Source organism: Brachyhypopomus gauderio, unplaced genomic scaffold, assembly GCF_052324685.1.
Source record: "Brachyhypopomus gauderio isolate BG-103 unplaced genomic scaffold, BGAUD_0.2 sc121, whole genome shotgun sequence".
Lineage (NCBI taxonomy): Eukaryota > Metazoa > Chordata > Actinopteri > Gymnotiformes > Hypopomidae > Brachyhypopomus > Brachyhypopomus gauderio.
This window is the reverse complement of record NW_027506942.1, coordinates 190,308-203,792: the sequence shown is the minus strand read 5'-3', so window position 1 is coordinate 203,792 and position 13,485 is coordinate 190,308. Positions and strand designations below refer to the sequence as shown.

At 41.1% G+C, this 13,485-nt stretch overlaps 1 long non-coding RNA gene across 4 annotated transcripts in view; it reads right to left on the bottom strand.

The window, feature by feature from the left end:
- LOC143498876 (uncharacterized) overlaps window positions 1-13,485 on the bottom strand; it is a 42,052-nt gene that overhangs the window by 25,864 nt on the left and 2,703 nt on the right. For 3 of the 4 annotated variants that reach the window (XR_013125976.1, XR_013125975.1, XR_013125974.1), the window contains exons 2-4: window positions 12,540-12,716; window positions 11,782-11,874; window positions 11,571-11,634 (exon numbers count right to left, since the gene is read on the bottom strand). This is a non-coding gene — a long non-coding RNA (uncharacterized LOC143498876). The remainder of the gene's footprint in view (window positions 1-11,570; window positions 11,635-11,781; window positions 11,875-12,539; window positions 12,717-13,485) is intronic. The other variant, XR_013125977.1, reaches the window with a different exon arrangement.

The window sequence follows — 13,485 nt, the reverse complement described above, 5'->3', positions numbered from 1 at the left end:
TATGACATAACGTAGCAGTCTCTGATGTGCTGGGAGTTGGCCAGGTTCTTTTTAAAGATCTAAGTTGGCGTGTTATGGATCTAGATCATCTTGAAAGTTGATGGTAATTAATTTGAAACAGGGCAGTGTCTCTTCCTGTCAAATGGGGGAATTACAATGACAACCTGGTTGAATGTGAAGCAAACCCACGGGCATCCCTAAACTTTCTCATCTGCACCCAATTTTGCATTCACACTCCATTTTGCATCCACACTCCATTTTGCATTCACACCCCATTTTGCATTCACACCCCATTTTGCATCCCCTGCATGGATGTGTTTCACTTGGAAGAACGCCCCTGTAGATCTGGTGAACTACAGCAATACATCAATGGATGTATGGACTGTACATACAACACAATGTTATTGGTATCCAGATAAGTAAGGACAAAGGTCACAGTGAAAGGGAACTTAAAGTATAATCTGTTCTACTGATACCAAGATCTCAAAAAGGAGTGCAGCACCGGAAGAGCTCTGGGAGACAATAACTGATATTCTCTCCAGGATATGCAGACTGCAGTTTACAGTAACAGGGAGGTAAACGAAAAACTGACAAAAACGACAATAAACCAAAAAAAAAAAAAAACATTAAAGTGAGCTTAGGGGAGATAGTAACTCAAAATACCTAAACACACATACTGTGAACACTGATGAAACAGACGAGCCTGTCAACTACACCCCTAAGCTTGTTTTCAAATCCTAAACAAGGCAGTAATGTGCCAAGTGATGAACTGAACATGCCTAATTCAGTAAGCATGCTGAACGGCTGTGAGTCCAGGCTGAATGGCTCAGACGCAGCGAGAGGCACCAGACTGCAGCTCCTCTGGAGGGAAGCAGCTCAGATGCAACTGCATTTTATTATGTCAGTCTGTTTTTAATCAATGTCATTTTATAGAATTGAAAAAAAACACGTGCACATTCCAGACTGAGATTCTACAGTACTTAAAAAATCTCACTTTGATGTAAGAAAACATGAGGGGTAACTTATAGATTTACTGTTAAGATTAAGGATGACAACAAGATTTGCACTGATTCTTCCATTAAAGGTTTTATGTGAAGTATTGAATGCCAGGACAATATTAGATACCTCCTAAATCTAAAGTCTTGAAAGCAACAGTAATATTAGCAAAATCATAAACTCAGCTCTCACAAGCCTCGAGACATATAAATCACCACACACACATACACCCAAAAAGAGGCAGAAAGAGAGAGACAGAGAAGGAGAGACAGAGAGAGAGGCAGAGAGAGACAGAGACAGATGTATTGCAATAATGAGAGAAAGTGAGTGAGAGTGAAAGAGATAGAGTGAGTGAGAGAGTACCAGAGAAACAGAGAGAGTGAATTTTTTGTGTGGTGCGTGTGACATATATATATATATATATAAATATATATATATATATATATATATATATATATATATATATATATATAGAGAGAGAGAGAGAGAGAGAGAGAGAAAGAGAGAAGAGAGAGAAAGAGAGAGAGAGAGTCAGTGCGTGAATTACACTTACTGTAATGATGCTACAGCCATGAAAATGCTTCCTTGCTGTGAAATTGTAAAAAAGTAAGGTCAATTAGAAGGGTAAGGTCAGTTAGAAGGGTAAGGTCAATTAGAAGGCTAAGGTCAGTTAGAAGGGTAAGGTCATGTGTAGCTGTTTGCATGTACACAGGAGCCATTCTCTCCACCTGTCTGCTGCAGCCCACACACCAACACCAGGGTCCCAGCAGCAGCATCTGCTGGAAAAGCTGGACTAGAACAGCGTGACTCATGGCAACCCGGCAGCCGGCTTGGGCTCCAAGAAATTTCATTACAAAAGATGAATCAAGCAATCCATGTGCACTGATATTTCAATTCAATTAAGGCACTCCTTCATAAAAGCATGTGTAAACCCCTACACACACACGCACATGTAAGCACACACCCACACACACAAAATATATGACCAAACACACATAAACACACTTGTACACACTCAAATAAGCACAAAAAAAATAGAAAATACAGAGCTGCTTGAAAGTGTGTGAACTTTTTACATTAGTTTACATTTTTCTGTTGTTTACAGACAACAGAATCTGTTGATTCTCTTATTTTATCAACACCAGTTTTTGTATATAAAATGTGTGAGTTGCCAGCACACTACATGACACATGGAATCAGAGCATGTGCAAAAGTAAATGAACCTGTTACGGTGACAGCCCCGGACCGTTCCCTGTGGGCGTGCCGCTATGTTGTCTGCGTGTCGTTATGTCCATGTTTGTACTTCCGTGGGTGTGGGTTGTCCGTGAGCGTGTTCGTAGTCTCGCCTGTGCCTTGTCTCGATATCACAAGGGTCTGTGTTGACCGTCTATTTAATGTGCGTTTGCGCAGTGTCCTGTGCTCGTCTTTGTCTGAGTGTCACCCGTTCGTGTTTGTGTTGTATGTGCGCTGAATTGAACACTCATTAAAGTGACGCTTGAGTGTGCGAGCTGGAGTCTGTGCCTCGTCCTTCCACCCGCACCCCCGCGTTACAGAACCACAACTGCATTGGTAAAGTCAATTAGGTAAAAGACTCATGTGAAGCACATGTGAGTGCTCAAGCAATCAATTAAGCAGACAAATCAATTGAGATATCCTTGGGAAAAGATTTGAGCCACACCGAGAGGAAACCAACCAAACTATATGTATATAAAATTCTATTTTATGCCTGCACCCCAAAAATCAGAGGGTTAAGATGCACTATCTTCACTTGAAATCAGACTCTGTCTGTTGTCTTTATTTCTTTTCACCTTCCGGGGTGATGTACTAAAGTTAATATCAGGTCCAGAACACAGAGAGAGAGAGAGTTACGGCCCTTTCTAGCTATAGGAGCTCCACTCCCCCTCCCGCAGTGTGTCTGTCACCCTGGATCCTGGGAGGAGGAGTATGTGACAGATGTCATCTGGGTGGAAAACCCCATTCAGGTTGTTGTATATTTAACTCCATCAAAGTTTTCTCAAGCCTTCACATACAAAGCCTTCCAACACGGATCTTTCAAAGAAACAAACACGTGGATGATGGGGGTGTTATTGTTGGCCAGAAGGGGAGCGATGTCCTCAGGATGGAGAAATTCCAGGCACGATTGTGTTAACTAGCATCAGTTAGATACAACCAGAAGATGGTTCTCAAACAACCGTGAAAATAAAGCTAAAAGAAAAACACTGAAAACTCTTTGGGGATGAAATGCATTTCTGAATGGCACTTCAAATGAGTGCATCATCATTTAGGCCATAATAGTCAAATTATCCCTATTTCACAACCTACGTGAAGTTTTACAGTGCTGTATCTTCATTAGGCATAATGGGAAATAAGGGTGATTGATAGAAAATGTTTGGGAGTCCTTAGTGTTTATTTGCTGACTAGTGTTTTCACTCTCATTGACAGGAACTTTAACATATGGTGTTTGTAGCTGTGCATCTACCTGCCCCTATAACTGCCCCTCTGACTAGCCCTAAACCAAGATTGCTCTCTTCTGTTCTGACAAAGCTCTGTTTGTAGATACGTAGCTGTTGTGTAGATAGCTGGATTCAGGAATCTTTGCTGAGCTGTCAAGCATCTCCACTCCTGGTGAAAAATTCCCCAAGTTGCTCAAATTGCCTTATTTTTAAAGTCACTTTCTAAGATCCTATTCCTTCATTAATGACCTTTGATTATTTATTCCATACCCATATTAGCAAAGATATGGAAATGGAAAAGTTTGCATGTGTTGTTTGTTAAATATGACTGCCATTATTATTATGACTTAGAAGATCAATTCACAAAGGAACCATTCATGCAGAAATCCAGGTAATTTAAAATAGTTCACAAACTTTTTCTTGTAACTGTAATTGCATATTTATTCACTGTGTTGTGAGTTCAAGTTCATTAGCTGGCTAGATAACAGGAAATATTAGCAATTTAGAGCATCAGTTTCCAGGCACTATAATTTGAGAGCTAGGGGTGAAAGAGCTTATCTAACACACTCACCACTTATGATCCGGGCGGGAATGCCAGTGTTAGTAGGGTACCATGGTGTCTGTATCTTTAATAGGTCTCCATGCATTAGCTGGGCTCTAAGGAGCTAAACTATGATACCTTTAATGGAAGGTTGACAGGCGCTGTGTAATTTCCAGGCATACTTGCAGTAAGATCTCCAAGTCTCTGAGAGGTAGAAACTGAGATAAGCGTTTCAGATTAAATCTGCATCTAGATGCTTCCGTTTGCAGAACAATCCACACAGCTGTAATGAGATTTTACTAGCATTGCATTTGTTCTTTTTTGTTTATTGTGACTGCCATTCACACACTCCCGTCATGGTAATCTTGCGAAAGCTGAATGCTTTCCTAACTCTGAAACGAGATTTAAATGATTGTGATGAGAAGCAGAATTTGCCATCTGAAGGTAGCTGCTTAAATATGCATGGCGGGTGTATTGCATTCAGTCGTCGTTATTTTACGTGGAGAGGTCAGGGTCAAAGCAATCAGATGAGAACAAAACCTGCTGATGGGGTTTGGGAATGAAAAGAGAATAAAGAATTCACAGCATGTCTGCCACAGGACAAAAAAACAACAAGAAGGCTTAATGAAAAGATTTATGTTCCATGAGCTTCATCTAACATCATCATTTTTTTTCCATGACAATTATATATTTTTTCAGCATGAAGGTGAACTAGCCAGTCACGTTTTGTTTCTCTCCAAATACATGTAATTTTAAAATTATTTACTTTAGCTTTTTATGCTTTCATCATAGCTAGCAGACAAACCCGTGTGAGCCAGAGGTATTACAGAGCAGACCATCCGAGTCCCAGGGGATCTGCACATCATACCTGGATGTGAGAGTCTGTTTGTCTTCCTGTTTGCATCGCAGCAGAAAAAATATCTTTTCTATTTTTCCTCTGTAATTCTGACCTCTTCACTTTCTTTGTGCCATCACACTTATCTTTGAGATAATATTTATTTGCAGTGTTTTCCTTTAGCCTTGACCCTTCAAGCATCTGGCTTCATTTCCATTCTGCACACAGGACAAAGTGTCTGCTCCTCAAGGCCACAGCTGCCTTACCAGCACACAGCACTCATCTCTTTCCTTTAGTGAATGCTAAGTGTGAGGACGTGTTCATAGCGCACGGCACGGATCTCTCCTCTCTTAACGAAGCTGCTTTATTGCACCACTCACTATGTTTGGTGCCCCGGTGACGTCTCTTTCGCCATTTACCTTGCGAAGTGACACGGGGCATCAAATTTCACTGCCTGACGCCCTGGTGTCTCGCGTGAAGCGGGTCAAAGGGCGCGTGGCTGTGCTCGAAAGCATGGACCACTGAGACCGACTCATAAGTTCAGTGTAAGGGCTGAAGTGTGTGGCTCAGGCAGAATCAACCTTTTGCCTTATTGCTGCCTGTCCCCTCGGGCCTGACTTTGTGCCACTGGATTGTGTTGTCAGTCAGGTTGCTCTCTGCGGCTCGATCTTCTCATGGAAGTTCTTGCTCTTCTGTGGGAGCTCTGGGACACTTCTTTACCACTCGTTCTGTTCCCCACACGAGCACTGGTGTAATCTGACTCAGTGTCCTTCTCACGTGTGCATGTCCAGACAGACAGATGGAGATGCATGCTCCTCTATACGTGAACCATCCAGGGGCAAAACCCTGCAAGCACATAGCACACCCATGTCTGTCAGAGCTGCAGACAGCCGGAGCTCCCAGGGCTGCAACAGCAGACAGCTGGAGCTGTCTGGAAACACGAATTTTAACACTTCAGCTTGGAACTTCCTAATTAGTCTGGGGGTAATGTCTCACACATAACCCACAGCACATTATGTGTCTGAGCTCACTCACTGTGACCAAATCATGATAACTACTGTGGGAGGTCCATGTGGACTTCATTATGTCTCCAAATCAAAACTTATATAAATGAATTGCTGTGCAATAAATCATCCCAGGAAGAACCAGGTTTTGAAGTCATTGTACTAGTACATCACCACTATTATTGTTGTCAAATTGGCCCTCTGCTTGTCTATGGCTCCCTGCAGACAGACAGTCCTACAAGTTGTTGTGTTTTGCTCATAATTTGATGAACAGTCTTCTCTCTGCCCTCCACAGTTAATGTCATTCTCATTCTGTCCTGGTAAGTGCAGCCTATGTTGCTTTTTAACTTTTTTCCACTTTCAATCGGTGATCATCTTTTGCTGACTCTTATGATCCATGAATTGGTCCATGTAATAAACAGAATAGAGATTCGACTCAGCAACTATTTTGGCTTAAAAACTTTAAAAAGTTGTTAGTGAATAGAGCACTAAAGGTTTAACAAATCTGATTTCACTCTGGAAGGTTGGTAGCAAGCTGATGAATGAATGAATGAATGAAAGCATTATAACAGAATAATGAAAGTGGTGAAGCCACTAAATCCCTGTGGTTCTCCAGCACATTGATCTAATATGGCAGTAATGGTCTGGTGGCTAGGGAACGATCTTGTTACTGGAGGGTTTGATTCCCAGGCCCTAGGCCATGACTGAAGTGCCCTTGAGCAAGGCACTTAAACCTGGGTGCTGGGATAGGCCTGTCCACTGCTCTGGGCACATGTGTACCACAGCCACCTAGGTGTGTGTGTGTGTGTGTGTGTGTGTGTGTGTGTGTGTGTGTGTGTGTGTGTGTGTGTGTGTGTGTGTGTGTGTGTTCTCACTGCATGGATGGGGAAATGCGGATGACTAATTCTGATTGGGGTGAAAATCTATGAATATGCCAACTTAACATAATAATATTAATACTTATTTATATAGTATCCTTTACAAACCCACACAGTCCAAGACATTTAAAGATAAAAATCAGTTTCAAAGAAGTAGGTATTCAGGAGAGACTTCAAGGACAAGCATGGCTTCATAGAGAGGGGCTGCAGAAATCCACATATAGGTTATTCAGCACCGAAGGCTCCGCCACCCACAGAAGAGTTTAGTGTGAGGGACTATAAGCAGACAGCTGTTGGAGGACCTGAGAGAACGAGGGGTTTGTAGGGATGGAGGAGTTCTCCTAAATATTCTGGGGCTGCCCCACGAAGGGCTTTCAAGGTAGTGACTATTTTATACTGGCTATGTGATGGAGGTGGTAACCAGCGCGGCTGACTAAGAATAAGGGGTAATGTGGGTGAAAGTAATCTAAACTCAGTCTAGCTGCTGAGTATTGGATAAACTGAAGTTTATTAATGGTTTTGTCTAGAAGTCAAATAAAAGAGAATAATCAGTGTGAGAAAGTAGGATGGTGTGAGCCAGACTTTTGGCGTCATTCTGTGTGAGGACTGGACACAGGCATGTCACGTGGGCAAAACCTTGCATGTGCCTCAAACATGAGTGAAGAATCAAACTGCACACCAAGATTTCTAGCAGGAGTTGAAGTCTTCACTGATATGTTGTCTATATCAACAATGTGGACAGATATTTCAGGAACATGTTTTGTGGGCCTAACTGACAACACTTAATGTTGTTTCGTATTGTAATTGTAGGATTGGAGGATTTAATTGTAAGCTTCATTCATAATAGTTTTAATTGATGGATACATACCACTAGGGACTGGGATGGAAGGAGGTAGTTTTCATGCTAAGATGTATCTGAATGTCATCAAGACTGAGAGGTAAATTTAGGGATAATCCGACCAATCAATGTCTGCATAATAACTAGGAGTAGTACAAGAACACCCCTGCCTCCACCTATGAAGCATGATTACTGTTTTGTCAGTATACCTTGCAAAAAAAAAAAAAAACAAACATACAGAATCCACAAGTGCTCACACACACACACACACACATACAAGTGCGCATGTGCCACATTAGGTCGGTGACAAACGAACAACTTTGAAAGACCACAGCCTTGACATGGTGTTCCAGCCTAATGAATAAAGAGCATAAGATGATTCATTTCCCTTCAAGACTTCAGGCCCAGCCAGTCATGTTTCTATGTATGGTTCACTATGTCAGCACGCACAGCCACAACTAAAGGGAGCAGAACCCACAAAACAGTTTATTGAAGCAGAACCACTGCAAAAACCAAACATGCATGTGTTTGGAGGCAAGATGGGGGGAGTGAATTGAAGATGAAAAGAAAGAAAGACAGACAGAAAAAGAAAAGAGAGAAAATTTGTTAATTAAAACTTTTCTTGTGATGTAAGACTATGTCAGATTATCTCTAATTATGAAAAGAAAAGAAATGTGTCAGATCATAGAACCATTCATAGCCTCACAATTTGTCAGAACACTCTTTCCAGTGAAGAACCTGCCATTTTAAAGTTGTTAATTAGCATAACTTATTGTCTTCCATATGCCAGAATATGTTACCAGGCTCTATTACACAGTACAATCGGATCTTGTACCACTTAGCATAAATTCATAGTTTAATTAATTATTAACTGATCCAATTCATTTCCCTTACAGGACATCAAGGTGAGCTTGTGGAAACCCCAAATGCAAATGCCAGTAATTAACTAGGTCCTTGAGTTGTGGGTTTAACACATGATCTCAGCTGACTTATAGCTCTTCAACTTAAAAAGAGTGGAACACTGTCTCTGCTCACTTAATAAATCAGTCAGTCAATAAACATTTGTATAATTAAATCTGGCATGCTACACTAATTGACAGACCTCAGTGTAAAGTGATTAAAATTTTGCCGCTTGTTAATATAACCAATATATTTCCTGGACTACCATTCCTCATTATCACATCCACAGAAACAGTACAGAGTAAGAGACCATACCTGTGCTCTTATATTAGTGATCACACCCCATATTGATATATAATAAGTATGTTAGTCTGGCTAGGTCTATGGGATCTCTTGCCTGCCCAATAAGTAGGATGAGGTGAGTAAGACGCTACCTCATAGTGTCCTCAGGCTGAGTGAGGACCTGGATTGGAGTAATTTTCTCTGAGATGGGATGTCGATAGAATAACCACCAGGGTGTCAGGCAAATAAAGCCATGTCACTGCACACTACATGATTGTAATGATTTATACTGGTTGTCTCTATGGAGCTCTATGAAAGCCAGGGATTTTATATATACATGCATACATATTGTCACGTCGAGGACCCCGGCCCCTCCCTTTTGGGCGTGTGTCTACGTCGTCTACGTCTCCTAGTCTGCGTCTGTGGATCTACGTGGTTATGGTTATGTCGTGTGATAATCTGTCTCACCTGTGGCTCGTCTCGTAATCACGTGGGACTTATGTGGTTTGTCTACTTAATGTGCGTCCGCGCAGTGTCCTGTGCTCGTCGTTGTCTGAGTCTACACGTTTCCGTGTATGTATACATTTCTCTGTGCGCTTCGAGCGCTGTATATGTGTCATATTAAACGTGACGTCAGCTGCCAGATCGGACTCGTGTCTCGTCCTTCACGCCGCTCTTTTCGTCACACATATCTATTATACTACTATATATATATATATATATATATATATATATATATATATATAGTATATATATATTCTTCCTTTTTCCATAATTGAGAACATCAATCACTGAATTACTTAAGTCCTGCAAAGCCAATCAATCAACTTTATATAGATTTCCCCTAAATATTATTACTGTTGTCAGTAATCGTTTCTCTGAAGACTTTGTCCAGGACCACCCCACTTCTTTCCTCTAATCACTATATTGCAGTACATTCTGCGGCTTTGTGTTCATTCCTGTCTATATTATTTCAAAACCACATCCACATCTATATCAAAGGATTCTCTACAATCACGCAGTATTGTATAGAAGCTTTGATGTTTTCTAGGTTGAGTTTACAGCAAAAATAAAACGTTCCCTCAAGCTTCTCAGTTCCTGCCCTGACCTAAGCACTGATGATATTTACATGAAACACATTTCATATGGAATAGGATGACACTGATGTTGTCTTGGCCTGCATTGTCTTGCCACTAACATGTTCACTTGCAAACAGCCCATGAGAGGCCCCAGGGTAATATTTACTCATCTCTAAATGTGTAGGATCATAGGACCATTGTAATTTCTCATATCTAGTATATGTTTTACATTGTGGTTGATTGTGATGGTCTTTTGGAACCCTGAGTGCTTAGTAACATGCTTTTCTATGAGCACCTGCCTGTCCATAATCTAGCAGGGCCTGCAGAACTTCTCCAGAGTTGAGACGACATCCCTCACTCCTGCAAATCAGCCTGGACAAGCATGATTAAATGAAATCAGTGAATGGTGAAAAACTGAATTGCACACAAAAGCACTTTATAAAGGTAAATGGGATTCCTGAGATGATGATGGTGATGATGAGGATGATGGTGAAGATGATGATCGTTATTATTATTACATGTCCAGTCTATTACTACTATTAGTAGTAGTAGAAGTAATTAGTATTTGCGAACATCTGCCATGTCAGTGTGAGGGGGATATATATATATATATATATATATATATATATATATATATATATATATATATATATATATATATATATATATATATATATTAACCCAACTATTTTTCTTCCCACCCCTCGGAAAAGAGAATGGAATAAGTCACATTATAGGGTTACATCAGTTAGCCATCATAGGCAGCCCAAATTCTTTATGCATTGGTCATGAAACTCTTTCCTGTCAAGACTGGGAGTAATATTGTCAACAACAGACATTGTCTTTGGGGAAACAAGCCATTATGTGGACCCTTGGCGAAGTGTTACGTCCTCGGGAACAAAGAAGAAGAGTTGTGTGGGAGATGTCTAAATGTATCATAACGAAGCCCAGAGGAGAGGAGCAGGGCTGGGTTATTCGCTGTATTCGTTTATTGGGTAATTCTAAGCCAGACACTTCCCTTATCAGCGCAGACACTTGTGCCTCAGTGAGATGTTTCTGACATTTCTCCCACCCCCACAGAGAAACTGATTGAGAAATTGCACGAGCAGAACTCTTCTACTGAATGTTGCTTAGGAATACCATCCACACAAGTTTTGTAATATAAATATAAATGTTAACATTGAAATACTGTTTACGTAACAATTCTATCAACATTTTAAGTATTGATGGAGCTTTTGAGGGTAATACTCTGTTCTGCCCCCATTCCAAACACACCTTCAAAGGAAAGACATCTAGAATGTAATTATGGCAGTAAAGCCCAATGACATATCCTGCCAGACATTTCAAACTCAGCCATCCATGAGGAAATTTGACGTGAGATGTGACGTGAGATGTGACGTGAGATGTGATGTCAGATGTAATGAGCTGCATTGTGAAGAGAGGAAAACTCCTGCTCCAAGGACACGTGTGACATGGGGCTCAGCACTATTCTTCCTTGACATTATGGCGCACTGGAGCTGTACTTCCTGAACAATAAACCTTTTACTGTGCAGCAAAATGGCTTTGTGACCTGGTGCATGTTGGGGACATCACATTCTTGTATCTCACATTTGTATAGTCTGACCATGATTGTTATCCCTTAGACTTATTAAAATATGAACAGTCACAATTTATTGAGCTCCAATGACAATTCAAGCTTTCTGACAATGCTTTTCTTGGCTCTGCGGGGATGGAAATTGCTGCTTGCACTGGTGACTTTAATACCTGACAAGGCGAGTCGTACAGATGCCATCTATTCTCTGCACAGACAGTCCAACAGGGCCTATAACTGGGGAAAATTGGAAGATTTTGTTTTGGTCCAATTTCTGAGTGAAATGCGTATAAAACAACTCTGTGTACTGAATTTGAGACACAGTAAACATGCTAGTGTCACATGAAAGGAAGATAAAGCTGAATTTGTGATTGTGTAGCTTACTCTGTGCACTGCCAGCTCTGACTCCTGCAAGACGTTTCGTCTCCTCTCCGAAGGAACAGTCTGGTCGTGGAAGAGTGCTGCTTGACCCGAGGGCTGGAACAAACAGAGGGGGAAACAATGCAGGCTGAAAAGCAGAGACCTGGAAGGTATCACATGCAGGAGATGCACTCTGAGCAAACACCACAGCCTGTTGTCCCTGGGTTGTTTATTCTCCTCGATCTGCTGTTACTAGCTAAAGCAAAGTTTAACACGCACTGTTGATGACAGCGCCACACACACACACGGGCAGATACATGAATGTGTGCAAATAAACAAACCCCCTCTCACAATTTCAGCTGCGTCGTTATTACCCGTGCTGAAGCGGTGGGTGTGATCACTGCTTCGCATGCTCACTGTAACACTGAACAGTATTCTGCTTCCAAATACTAGCCAGAAAAGAAGGATTAGGCTGGCAGGAGCCATTTTCATCTTAAATTATTGGAACACAATAGAAAATGTTATGAATGACTCAAAATACAGCAGCAGAAGGTAAACGAAATGACCCATGTAATTATGTTTGGGAAAAGTGCTAGGTGTAACCGTAATAACATAGTTAGTAAGACTTTATTCATCATAAGCGCAATTTGTTTTTCTATGTCATTGTTTCCTTCTTATGATAAAATGTTATATTTCTTTGTGTTTGAAGGTTAGTGTTTATTGTCATTGTTTGATGGTATTATAATGTCAAGGATAATGATCTTCTCTGGGGGAAATCTTACAGCGGGGGGAGACGGAAGCAGGAACTTGGTTGAATGGTCGCAGTTCGGCACGAGGCACGTTTATGTAGGACAGCCTTGAGAGTGCGGCAGAGCTGGCAAGCCCAGATCACCGAAGCACACGGAGGAAAGTGCCCTCCTCTCAGTCTCATGGCCAGGCAGGCTGACACGCTGGGGCTGCTGGGTAAAATGCAAATGAGAATCCTCAACTGCCAATCGTATACACACGGTGCTGCTTGTGACACTAAGGCAGTTTAGTGCATTTACTTTCTTTAGTCAACAGCTAGCAAGGTTAGTTCACTGCAGTTCGTTCAGTTGTGAGGTGAAATAAATACAAATACAAGAGGAGAATGTCAGAAGGGCCCCAACAATGAATATTGTCAAATCAAGGTTAAAAGCATATCTGTTCAGGCTAGCTTTCAGTCTTTCAGTTAGGTCCAAGGCAGAACTGTCAGGGACGATTACAATCTTCCATTGCTAATTTATATTTTTTTAATTCAAATCTTACTTAATTAAACTTATCTTATGTTTTATTAATAATTTCTCTTATTGGTATTTTTCCAGATTTTCTGTATTTTTAAATCATTTTCATGATTAAATTTGTGTGACATTGTCAAGGAGACAGGAAAAATTTATGTGCAAGACATGAGGAGTTGGTAGAGCTGGTGAGGAGGAGTGTGTGTGTGTGTGTGTGTGTGTGTGTGTGTGTGTGTGTGTGTGTGTGTGTGTGTGTGTGTGTGTGTGGGTGTGTGCGTGCGTGTGTGTGTGTGTGTGTATGTGTGTCAGGACATGTCCCTCTGAACAGATGCCGACTGGACCATGTTTTTTTTTTCTAAGTTAACTGCATTTTATTTTAAATTGTTTTATGCAACTTCTTCAAAAGCCATCCTGAGGTGATAATCTTCTCTCTGAACTGAATGAAAGGTGTTATACAAATAAACCACCTTAT